This window comes from Acomys minous (genome assembly GCF_964271855.1).
Source record: "Acomys minous genome assembly, chromosome: 14".
NCBI classification, from domain to species: Eukaryota; Metazoa; Chordata; class Mammalia; order Rodentia; family Muridae; genus Acomys; species Acomys minous.
The window spans coordinates 93198463-93212039 of NC_140496.1; positions in this window are offsets into that span (position 1 = coordinate 93198463).

Below are 13577 nucleotides of genomic sequence, written 5' to 3' on the forward strand. Positions count from 1 at the left end.
GTGCTGGGATTAAGGGTGTGTACCACATGTGTGCAGTGCCCATGGAGGTCAGAAGAGGGCATTGGAGCCCCTAGGAATGGAGTAACAAGCACTTGGGAGCTGTTTTGTGGTTGCTGGGAATTAATCCTGGGTCCTCTGGAGGAGCAGCCAGTGTTAACCGTGGAGCCATCTCTCCAGCCCCTCCAGGCATTCTTAAAGCCCCCATAGATGCAGGCAGTGATTCATCACCAGGCAAAGGCGATATTGTCATACATGTGTATAACTTTACACAAATTCACAAACACCATTATAAATCTGTATATTCCCCCACAAGTAGAGATGGGTTCCATTTTATCTGTAGCTTTACAGGTTGTATGTGTTTGTTCATTGTTTGCTTATTCTGTCAAAAAATACATGCCACATATATGAGCACATGCCTTCACTTCATGGAGTTTAGGGTCTGCTGGGGAAACAGTCTGTAAGTGAGCACAGTGAGATAAACATTTCCTAAAAGGTGCATGCTGTAAAGGCAGCCAAAAGCTGGTGGGCAGCTGGAACAGTGTGGAAAGGGACCTGCCCTCAGCTGGGTGCAGCGTAAAGATGGGAATTAAGGCCTTCTTGCTGCAGGAAGGACTGTGATGACATGTTAACTGATGCTCTTAGTTCCTAAAGTGCAAGAGTGGTGAGCTGCCTGGAGACGTGGAGTGCTTGCTCTCCAGAAGACCTGCGTTAGGTTCCCAGCATCAGGTGGTTCACAACCTCCTGCAACTCCGGCTCCCAGGGCCTCTGATATCCTTTTCTAGCCCCTGTGGGCATCCACACATAACTAAAGAACAAGTCTTAGAATGGTGAGCTGAGCTATTGTTACCTAACATGTATATACTAATTTCTACTTATCTGTGTGGTAGCATTTTGAACATGCTTTCATAAGTGTGAGTAGCTTTACACTTCTGCCTATTAGTATTTAGTTTCCTTGCGTGTTGATATTCTTGACCCATTTTTCTGCCAGGTGGTTTTGGGTGTGCATGCCTGTGCACATGTGTATGTGTGTGAGTGTGCACATGAATGTACGTGCATATGGAAGTCAGAGGTTGCTGTTTTGCTGTTGGGTGGCTCCCTGAATCAGTCTCTTCATTGACCTGCACGGTTTTGGACGTGATCTGACAGAGGTGATGAGGGAATGAAGAAAGGACAGACATATGCAGAGAAGCTGGGATCGGATGGACTGTGCACTCTGATGGAGACGCCCAGAACTGTGCTTGCTTTAAACATCTCAGTGGAGGAGGCGAGGTCATTGTCTATAGGCAAAAGAGGAGGGAGCAGGTCTGGCAAATCTCAGTAGGGGGTTTCTCAGGCTGTAAGCATCCAGGAGGAGGCAGCTGCAGTCCACAGCTGGGGTAAACAATGTCAACATCTGCACTCCGGACCAGGGAAGCCTTGCAACTGCCATGGGGCAGAGGCATTGGGACCCTTCACATGGCAGTGCTTGTGCCAAACAATGTCAGGACTTACTTAGCTGGCTCCTTACTCGGCTTCATCCATTCCCCACAGACCGTATTTGTTGAGATGGATCTCTCGTTGATGCTGGCGCTCACCAGTTGAGCTAGGCTAGCTGGTCAGAGCTCAGGGATCCTGCCTTCCAGTGCTGTTGGTGTTGCAGGCATACACCACCACTCTGACTTTCCCAGGTGAGTGCTGGGAATCTGAGCTCAGGCCCTCATGCGAGCTCAGCAGTCACTCCTCTGCCAGTGTGTTTCCTCAGCACTACAGATTGCTGCTTTTCTGTTATCTGTAAAAGCTGACTCATGTTTGGCATTATACTTTCACAGATACTTACTTCATTTACTGTCTTTAGAGGTTTTGTTGTTGTTGGTTTTTTTACCCACAAATTGTGGACTTTGTGAAGTCAAATGATTTCCCTACCAGAGCATATAGATTGATGACCACTGGTCTATGTGTATTTCTATTTTTCTGTGTATAATTTTCTGTCTTCTGTTTATGACTTTTGAATATGATACCCACATTGGCTGAGGGCATCAAAGACTTGAAGAAAAAAATTGTTGTTTTGGTTTTTGTTCGTTTGTTTGTTTGTTGTTTTGAGACAGGGTTTCTCTGTGTAACCCTGTCTGTCTTGGGAGTCACTGTAGACCAGGCTGGACTTGAACTCAGATAACCACTTGCCTCCACCTCCTGAGTGCTAGGATCAAAGGTGTGCACCAGTACACCCAGCGAAAGAAAATTTCTTTACCTCTGCACTCTTTATTATTCATCTATAAAATGTGGATTATAAAGAAAAATACCATGGAATTGTGGGGAAAAGTGGGGGGGGGGTGGCAGTTAGTACTCTAAAATGGAAGATCAGCAGCTGGATGGTGTGGCTGGGGGATGTGGTCAAATAGCTGGAACACTTTATCATACCAGGGTCGGCTACCAAGCCAAGATATATCTACTTGCTGAGTGAAAAACATTCGGAAATAAAAATGTTCAGAGGCCATGACAGCCACTGACATCATCTTAGCAAAACAGAGTACTCAAGAAAACTTGAACTTGTTTTGTTCTTGTTTTTCATATATATATATATGATAAATAAATATACATATATTATATTATATTATATTATATGAAATGCTCTCCTTTTTCTCTTTTTCTCCTGCTCCCCTCATGCTTTTTCCCCTCCAGTAGGAGTTTTGTTTTGTTTAAATACGGGTCACTATGCAGTCCTGGCTGGCCTGGGGCACAGAGAGATCGCCCTGCCTCTGCCTCTGTGGTGCTGGAAGTAAATGTATGTACAACCTCGTGTGATATGTGTGGAGGGCTTCTGTTTAATTTTAATTAAATTGCTTTTAGGTGTGCTAGGGGGCAGTTTTCATCTTTTATGTTTCTTGATTACGGCTTGGCTTGACCTTTAAACCTAACTAATTGGAATTGAAATGCTGGCCATCTCTGCTCCCCCAACCACCTTGATTTTAAAGTTAAAAAAAAGAATCCATGCCTTGTGGTTCGGTCATTTCCTTACGTGTGCCCACTGTTGATTCAGTGTGATGGCTCCTCCCCGTGCTTGTCTGTTGCTAAAGTAACTTATGGGCTTCCAGGTGTGCTTGGGGCTCCTCATTCTGCTAGTGTGCGCGTGAGTGTGTGTGTGTGTGTGTGTGTGTGTGTGTGTGTGTGTGTGTGTGGTTCCCTTGCTTGAGAGGCTTTGCTGTTTCTGTCTGGGAGCCAGCCAAAGACTGCTTATTATTATTGAGAGCTGAGATGTGGAGCAGGACGTAGTCAGCACTTTGTCAGTTCCTTGTGGCTGAAGATGCAAAAAGTGATGTTGATTTTATCCAGGTGGTTTTTTGTTAGTGTTCCTCCTAGAAAACATCAACAGTGACAGCGGGGTGGTGAAGAGAACTGGCTCCTCCGCCAGAGGACCAAGCTTTGGTTCTCAGCACCCATGTGGCAGTTCACAGCTGCCTGTGACTCCAGTTCCAGGAGATATGACGTCTTCTTTTGGCCTCTGCAGGCACTACAAACATGTAGCATGTAGATATACATGCAGGCAAAACTGTCATACACATTAAACTATTAAATTTAATCATTGAAAAACAAACAGCCAACCGTGGTGGCACATGCCTTTAACCACAGCAGTCGGGAGTCAGAGGCAGGCGGGTCTCTGAGTAGGAGACCAGCCTGGTCTACGGATCAAGTTTAGGATAACCAAGAATACACAGGGAAACCTTGTCTTGAAAAACCAGCGAAGAACAACACCAAAACCAATGAGTACTACTTGATGGTTCTTGACGTTTTAAAATCAGTCATAGCTGGGTGTGGTGGCACAAGCCTTTAATCCCAGCACTCACAGAGGCAAGTGGATTTCTGTGAGTTCTAGGCCAGCCTGGTCTATAAAGTGAGTCTGAGAAATCCTCTCATGCCAAGGATATAGCTAAGTGTTAGAGCCTTGCATGGCATATCTAAGGCCCTGGGCTCAATCCCCAGCATAGTAAACACACACACACACACACACACACACACACACACACACACACACACACACACTTTAAGTTTTTCTTTTAATTAGGAAAATTTGCAGTTAGGCCTACCTTTAATGTTTGTAGAATTCAAGATGAGTTCAAATGAAGACCCACATGCAGTATGTTTAATTACAAAATATCTTAATTAAGCTGACAAATTTAAAACATTCCATTTTCTTACTCTAGTAAAGAAATTTGGCTTTTATATGATGAAGTGCAAATGTCAGGAGACTGGGTTTGGCTGTGAACACATCTGAACTGTACCTGTGGGGTTTAGGTGAGCAAGAGAGACGCATGTTTTTGGTTAATGTTTGTTTCTTTGGTTCGGACCTCTCAGGATCCTTATTTTGATGCTGCTTTTTATATATTTGGCTATTCCATGGTTTTTATAGCTTATCTTTAGAAATCTTTATTCTGAAGATTTTTCAAGTATCTTACTTGTATTATAGAAAAATTATTTCATTCTTAAATTTTTGTTCTTTTGACAGTAATATAAAATACATGTATACATTTAAATATATTCACCAATGATGAAAATTGAGTATTAAAATTATTTTCATGTTTTCAAAAAAGTTGGCTTTTCAAAAAATTATTTATATGTTTTGTTTGCATGTATCTCTACACACCAAAAAAGGGCATTGGATCCTATGAGACTAGAGTTATAGCTGTCTACGAACCACCATGTGGGTGCTGGGAATTGAACTTGGGTCCTCTGGTAGAGCAGCCAGTGCTCTTAACCACTTAACCATTTATCCAGTCTCTCCAAAAAATTGTCTTTTAAGCCAGGTGTGGTAGTAAATACCTTTTGTCTCAGCACTCAGGGAGGCAGAGGCAGGAGGATCACCATGAGTCCGAGGCCAGCCTGGTCTACAAAGGGTGTCCAGGACAGCCAAGGCTACACAAGGAAACCCTGTCTCAATAAACCAAAAATATAAAAAAATTTTCTTTTAAATTTTTTGTTAAAATTAAGGCACACTGTGAACATAATGAATGTTTTAGTTTTAAATAAAATTTAAGTAAAAGTTTTATTTCCTGAAACTAATTTCTCCAAACTCTAAGTGTATGATTTATATAAAGAAAACTATGCAATCTGAATGTTCAGTGTTTATCTTATTGGTAATATAAAGGATTAGCAATATACTTTATACATTCCTTTTCTTCCCATCCAACCCTGTCTCGGAGTTTTATTGCTGTAAAGAGACACCATGACCCAAGCAACTCTTATAAAGGAGAACATTTAGTTGGTGCAGACTTCCAGGTCAAAGGTTATCCTCATGTGGGAGGCATTGCAGTGTGCTGCAGACATGGTGCTGGAGAAGGAGCTGAGAGGTCTGCATCTGGATCCTCAGGCGGGAAGAAGAGACAGTGAGCCTTTAGCCTGGGTTGAATGTCTTTGACCTCAAAGCCCATCCCCAGTAACATGCTTTCTCCAGCAAGGCCACACCCCTCCAGCAATGCCATTCCTTATGCGACTGTGGGGACTATTTTTATTCAAGCCACTACATTCCCATCTTTTCCTCTTCATCTCCCTCCCTCTCTCCCTTCTTTCTTTCTTTCTTGCTTGTTTTCTTTAATGTATATGGGTGTTTTGTATTCATTTATGTCTGTCATCATCATCATCATCATCATCATCAGGTGCGTACCTATGCCTTGGAGCCCATGTTGAGGTCAGAGCACAACTTTGGGGAGTCAGTTCTCATCTTCCACCCTGGCCACTTGTTGGGTATTTGCCCAACTTTGTTATGCTTATAGGATGAGTTTCTCTTTGTACTTTTCTTTTTCTATGATAAGACAGTGTGACCAAGGTAACTTAAAGAAGATAGAATTTATTTGGGGCTTACGGTTTCAGAGAGTTAGAGTCCATGACCATCATGGTAGGAAGGAGGCAGGCAGGCAGGCAGCAGGCAGGCAGGCATGGTTTTGGTCGTTGAGAGTGTGTATCTTTGTCTGCAAGTAGGAGGAAGAGAAGACTGGTGTAGTCTTTTGATATTTCAGAGCCAGCCTCCAATGACACCTCCAACAAGGCCACACCTCCTAATCCTTCCCAAATAGCCCCCACCAATTGGGATTAAGCATCCAAATTTGAGCCTGTGGATGTCATTCTCATTCAGACCCCCACAGAGATGCAAATTCTTCCTCATTTTCCATTCTTTGAAGAGTTGGGAAGGTTGGAATTGCCTCTGTGAATGTTTGAAGCAGCTCAGTTTGCTACCTCTGGGCTGGACGCCTTTTCCAGACATGGTGCATGCGTGCCAGTGGATTCCTTTACTCCACTGGGAACAGGACCTTTGATTTTACACTTTCGTTAAATGGCATTTTTTTTCTGTTGAAGTTGTTCATTTACATCAGATTTTCCAGTGCATTTGCATAAACTTCTAAACCATCTGCTTAGCTTTTTTTAGCATTTTTGACTATGATATATTGTCCGAAGGTCTCAGTCCTATCATGCGTTCATCTTGATTTGATCCAACAGTTTCATCAGTTTTATTAATCTTTACGAAGAAGCAGTGTTTGCTTCGTCAGCACTCTTGCATGTTTGTTTCATCCCATTCATTCTTTTATCTTTACCATTTCTTTCCTTTTAGTTCTTAACTTCTGAAGATTTGTGCTTAGCTGTCTTATCTTTGGTCCTTTTTTCTAATATAAAATTCCCTTTTTTTCTTGGGATCTTCAGGGCTATGAGACTGAAATACTGCCTACTATGCTTAAAAGGCACTGGCTAAATCTCCTTATTTTAAAATTTAAAATTCAATGCAACATTAATCAAAATGGTGATGGAAATTGTGTAAAGTAACAGGGATTTAATTATATATGGAAATAAAAATTTAAGGATAGACAAGACACTGAAGAAAAGAACTTGTTAGCATATTTGGCTAAGCATTGAGATTTATTTTTACATTGGGATTTTTTAAATGGTGAATTTTGAGTACAAAAACAACAAAACAAAAAAACCAGGAAACAAACCAATAGAATAGGGTACAAAGCCCAGAAATAGACTGATGTGTTTATAAACACTTGATTTTTGACAAAAACAACATTGTATGAGTGGAGAAAAGGTGGCTTTGTTAGCAAATGGCTTGGGCAAAATGTAATGCTTCATGGAAAAAGTTGAGCCCAAACTTTGTTCACAAACAGAAGGCAACTCCAGTGTGATAATGAAGAAAGGGGAAGGCCAGACAATGAGGATTTGAGAAGACAGCAACTTCGTGGCCGCTGACAGTGGGGAAGGTTTTAAGACATAAAAATGCTGATATTAATAATAATTGGAAACATTAAAATTAAGAATGCTCATTTTATAAGAGGCCATTAAGATAAGTAAAAGGCTAACAAAAGAAAAGCAGTAATATATAGACACAACCAGGGACATATACCCAGACCCAAGGAAGAGCCCTTACAGCCTAGGTGGTAGTGGTGCACACCTTCAGTTCCACTCAGGAGGCAGAGAGGCTGGCGCATTGCTGTGAGTTGGAAGACAATCTGGCTTACAGGGTGAGCTCCAGGACAGCCAAGGCTACCCTGTTTCAAAAAAAAAAAAAAGCAAACAAACTCTTACAAAGCCAGGAGAGGTAGCACAAGCTTTTAATCAAAGCACTCTGTAGGCAGAGGAAAGGGGGTCCTAGTTCAAATCAACAACAAAACACAGCATGTATGTGTGTGTAAATCAAACCGTCCCCCCTTGCAGCTGTCAAGGGCAGAGACAGGAAGATCACTGGGATGTGCTGGCTTCCCCAATGCTCCAGGTTCCATGATGGGGAAGGAGAGGGCAGGACACCACATGTTCTACCCTAACTTCTGCACTCATCTGTGGACATGCGTACACACATCACACACCAAGCACACACACACACACACACACATACACACACACACACACACACACACACACAGCACACTGCACCAAACACACAACACCCCCACACCACATATACACACACACCCCCCCCCCACCAAACACATACACATAGCACACCACATGAGTGAGAAAGAGAGAGAGATGGAAAGGTAGATGGGCAAAAGCCTAGAGCAGCTTTTTTTTTTTTTTTTTTTTACAATTTATTCATTTACTATATATACAGTGCTCTGCCTACATGTACACCTGCAAGCCAGAATAGGGCACCAGATCTCATTATAGATGGTTGTGAGCCACCATGTGGTTGCTGGGAATTGAACTCAGGACCATCTGGAAGAACGGTCAGTGCTCTTAACCTCTAAGCCATTTCTCCAGCCCTTGAGCAGCGTCTTAAAGAGGATGCTCACATAGGTCACATCTCTATGAAAAAGTCTTGAGTCTCATTGGCGTTTGGAAAAATGTATCAACAGCGGAGGCAGTCAGCACTCCACAATCATTAGAGTGTCTGGAAGGGGACAGGTGAGCGCACTGGGGCACCCCTTTAATCCCTTAGCTGGGAGGCTGAAAGAGAAGGACCACAAGTTCAAGATCAGAATTATATAGCAAGATTTGTCTTAAAACAAACAACAACAAAACTATACTCTGGAGACATGGCTCAGTGGCTGAGAGTTTGTACTATTGTTTGTTGTCGCGATAAATACTATGAGCTCAAGCAACTTATGAAAAAGCTTGTTTTGGTTCACGGTTCCAGAGAGAGAGATTGGGAAGGTTTGAGAGCAGAGAGCCGAGCATGCATCTTCAGTCACAAAGCAGAGAAAGCACACTGGAAGTGGGCAGAGCTACAAGCTCTCAAAGCCTGCCCTCAGTGATGTCATCCTCAGCACAGCTGTACCCCTTGCCATACAGCACCCCCAATTCTGGACCAAGTGTTCTAATGCCCATCCTACGAGGACACTGTCATTAAAAAGACTAAGTGTGTACTGCTCTCGTAGAGGATGGAGTTGGTTCCCAGCACACATATCAAGTGGCTCACCACTGTAAACCTGTCATTCCAGCTTCAGGGGATTTTACATCATCTTCTGACTTCCAAGGGTACCTGCACTCATGTACGGGACAGAGAGAGAGAGAGAGAGAGAGAGAGAGAGAGAGAGAGAGAGAGAGAACACATAGAGGACACAGACAGATAGACAGACACAGATGAAAACAGTAAGGGGCTTATTGGGGAAGAGAAAAGGGATTAATGGTTTTAAAAGATTAAAGACATAAACAGCGCTATTGAGAAAGGTGGCTGATGTTGACCTTTGGTCTCTACACAGGCACATATGACATACATACACAAAGAAAGAAATAAAGGACCGTTTGTGTACCCGCTAAGCCAGTCCGCTGTTACTTTTCTGTTCATTTGAAGCACATTGAACTGGTATCTTCTAACCACATCTTACTATGTTAGGTACCCCTTTAACACGTATTTCAGCCCAGGGTTGCTTGAGTTATTTTATTTCCTAAGCCAATAAAATGCATAGTGGACATGGAGGGAAGGTTCCTATCCATATGGAACATATGTGAAAGCAACTACCATTTATTTTGATCATAAAATAAAACCTTATCATTTTAGCAGCACATTTAGGAAAGATCTAAATAAGAGTTAGTTGAATTCTGGTTCCATAAAACGACCTGCGTTGTTCTTTTTCCTCATCAGCTCACATGGAACAAGACATATCACAAAATATCTTTGGTCCATGAGCCAACCACTGTTTCAAGGTAGGAGATGGGGGGGAAACAGGGCCCCGGGAGGCACAAGGCCAACTGGCTCAAGGTAAGTGTTCTTCTGGCAGGTCTTTGTAGGCCTCCTTAAGTATTGCTATTTATTTTACATTTTATCACTCTTGTGCCACCTTCTTGGTTCCTTTTCCTTTTTCACTTCATTGATATACAATTTATTCCCTCAAATATCATATCCTAAAGGGAAAACAAGAATCCAAATCACACAGCATCCTTTCAAATAGACAAAGCCAGTCCGGGAGGAGCCAGTTTCCCTGGGAAGAAGTGAAGAGGCAAAGGGCAGGTTGAGAGGGTGCTTGTCCTAATGGCCCTGTTTGAATTCAGAACATTACATTTCTTTTGCCGTTGCCTCAGACCATCACGGAAGCACTTTGAGTCAATTATCCCTAGAATGTTCTTTCAGTGCCTCTGTGACGTGGTGACATTTTCCTTGGCTGCCTCTCATGACCTATTTATAGGACCTGCTTTAAAAATATACTTGGTTTGACACTTTAGATAGACTATTAGAAATATGGGAATCTGGGAGGAAAAGGTTATGAAAATTAGTAGAAAGTAAACAAATCCAATGAATTATAGTGTTTATCATGCAGGAGGACTTGAAAATCTATGCCTCTCTGGTCCTGGTGCTGAGTTAGCAGGGTAAAGGGGAGAGCTATGGAGATGTATTAGTTGTCCCATTTGGTCAGTGTCCTTGAGGACATCAAGTCCATCTGCAGACCCACAAAGGAGCCAGAGTGAATCCACTTTGCTTTCTGTTTGTGGTCAACACAGCTGTATGGCCACCCCAGTCTAGAAAGGACACTCCCGGCAGCTTGCCGAAGGCTTTCTTCTATGTCGCATATGTGTACGGTGTTCACCATGACTTTTCCAAGAACATCTTAGAGGTTGTTTGTCCCATGGCTAAGAGCTGCAAGTACTGAGGAAGGGTTAAACTGATCACACGTGACATCCCAGGACCTTCCCATTAGGCTACTAGTACCCTCCCAATCCCATATATGCGCTCTCGGTGGGCATACAAGGCGGGTCTTGCAGAAGGACTAAAAACATCTTAAGAGATGCTACTGCTATCAAAAAAAACCAAGGTTCGATTTTGGGTTTTCTAGTCTTGTTAATAAAAGAATTTAAAAGCAGACTCAGAAGTGCAATTTTATTAAGAATTTGAGGAAAACAAAAACAGGGCAGGCAAGCGGTAAATCTTAGCAGCTGGCATCGGCATCGGCATCGGCATCGGCATCGGCATCGGCATCGGTATCTGCATCGGCGTGGGGTCACATCAGAGAAAGCGAAATAGCTCGGAGCACCAGCACATTTAGGCTTTGGCCAGTATCCAAAAGAAAAAAGACAGAAAAAGAAAACAAACATTATTTTCGACAGTCAGTCCTTCCTTTCTTAGCACATCTTTAAGTGCCTCAGATTTTCTTGAAGTGGGGCAGACTTGGTTGTAGGTTGGATGATTGACAGGCTCAGCTGGTCTGGCCTCTTAAAAGGAGGAGATGATAGTTTGGCGGTGGTGGCGCACTCCTTTAATCCCAGCACTTGGGAGGCAGAGGTAGGTGGGTTGCTGTGAGTTCAAGGCCAGCCTGGTCTACAAAGCGAGTCTAGGACAGTCAAGGACACAGAGAGAAACCGTGTCTTGAAAAACCAAAAGACAGACAAACAAAAAAAAAAAAAGGAGGAGACGGTATTATGTAATGTTTTGGGTTGCTTAGAATGTCAGGTCTCCACCAAGGGCCGGAAGTTTCTTCTAGGAAGAAGCAGATTTCTCTTAGTGAGCCTCAACACGGTCTAGACACCTCCCCCTTTCTGTGTAGTGACTTGAATTCTAAGGATGGGATATGCCATGGGGGAGGGGTCCAGTAGCCCCAGCGATTTAAGGAACAATCCTTCCGGGTAAGCTTCATTCTTCTTAGAAAAAGCTTCTAACGCTATCTAATTGGATAAAAGCCCTTGCTTTTCACGAGGTGGAAGGCAACGCACAAGAGCCCAGGCTTGCTGCCTTCCCCTTTCCTGCAGCTCTCAAACGTCTTCAAAGCATCGCATACTTTCATTTATACTTTCCCCCCTTGACTACGGTTTTGCCTTGTGAGTTTCCAGCTACCTGGCTATGTCAAGTGGGAAATCCCAGAGATGAATAAATCACCAGTTTTAAATTATGAGTAGCACTATAAAACCTTATAGCACTCTATTCTTCCCTAGAAGAGACATGACTTTACCTTTGTCCAGCACCTCCACACGTAATATGCTGAGGCCTTCCTGTTAGTCAGTTATTGGGCTGTGGAAAAAAAAATATAGGTAGCATATATAGAGTTCAGTAATATACGCAGCTATGGATAGTAGAAAGTATCTTCCGTGGGTAAGGGATTGCATTTTTGAACAGGAAATATAGCCTTGTACCATGCCTTATGGTCCACACCAGTAATCCTAGCTGGCAAGAGTCAGAGGCACGGGGATATAGTGGGAGCAAGGTGGGAGTACAAAGGGAATTTTCTCACTACCGTCATATCAGAACCGATACTAAAAGGTGAGTTTAAAAAATTAAGGAGAATGATTGTTAATAACATAACAGCTGATTAGCCTTCCATTGATCAAAATTACTACTATAATCCCTTTCATATGACAATACAAATGAAGAGTCGAAGGGAGACAGAGCCTTAGCAAAATGCTTGCCGTGCAAACATGAGAACCTGAGTCTGGATCCCAGCATTCATGTGAAGAGCCTGAGTCCGTGCTTACATCTGCTGTTAAGATTTTTAGCAAAAGTTGTGTTTCAGCGCATCCCCCACATCGACAAGCTCTTCCACTTCTCAGAGACAGAAACTAGAACGAATTTGGCTAAAAAAAAAACAAAAAACAAAAAAACTGATACAGGCCTGCGTACCAGAAACGTCTTATGGTTGGTTTTAATGTTAACTTGACCCTATCAGATTCACCTGAGTTGGGAGCCTCATGGGAAGGCCTGTCCTGAGCGCCTTGATTGATTGATGCGAGCGCGCCTTGATTGAGGCACCTTTGGCAGCAGCAGCACAGAAGCAGAGATCAGCTGCCCTGCGCTCGCTTGCCTTGACCTTCCATCCCTCTTCAGCTGCCTTGATCTACCCAGTTACTGCTGCCCCCAGAGCCGGCATTCCCAGGCTGCCATCAGGAACTGAAGACCAGCGGCTCTCCGGGAACCTTCCAGATTCTCAGTGGCAGATTGGGACTATGGAGGCACGCAGCCTTGTGGACTGAGCAGATACTGGGTTGTCGGCCTTTGAGAGGAGAGACAGCAGCCGTGGAATTACTCAGACTGCGGAGGCCCTTGGCCTCAAAGATGGAGCAAGTACTGGATTCTCAGCGTCTCGGGTGAGGTTCAGATGTTGTTACATACATGTGTGTTTATATATGTAATATACAGTACACATTGCTTTTGTTCCTCTAGAGATCCTTGAGTAACTCACATTGACAACAGGTGACTGATTTCAGATTTCCTCTGGACCAGTTGAGGACAGGTGACCCTACTCTCTCCCACTCAGCGCTTGGCTCTGTATCTGTTGCAGATAGGCTTTCTCTGTCCAGGCTCCCGATTTCCTGGTAGCTCTGACACTCTTGCTTCAGCCGATGTCAGTGGGGTCATGTGGACTGCGTCCTATGCTTTTGTTGGCTGTTGACATGCATTCTTGGGTTTTGTCGTTGTGGTAGAGGAAATGCTTGATGATTTCTGTAGTCACCAATAGCCTAGCCCCCTTCCTGCAGCAGTGACCACTGGGCACGACTGCCTCAGCTCAGTGCTGACTAGACCCCTAGACCCCTTCAATATGGTCACAGCCTTAGCCTTCCTGGCCTGACCTCTGTATCGCTACTCCTTCGCCCATGAACATCACTGCCTTCCATGGATGATCTTTTCCTTCAGCAGCCACACATGCAGAGAGGGTACTCAGGTTCCCAAGTCCCACAGCTCTATGCACGAGCGTCAT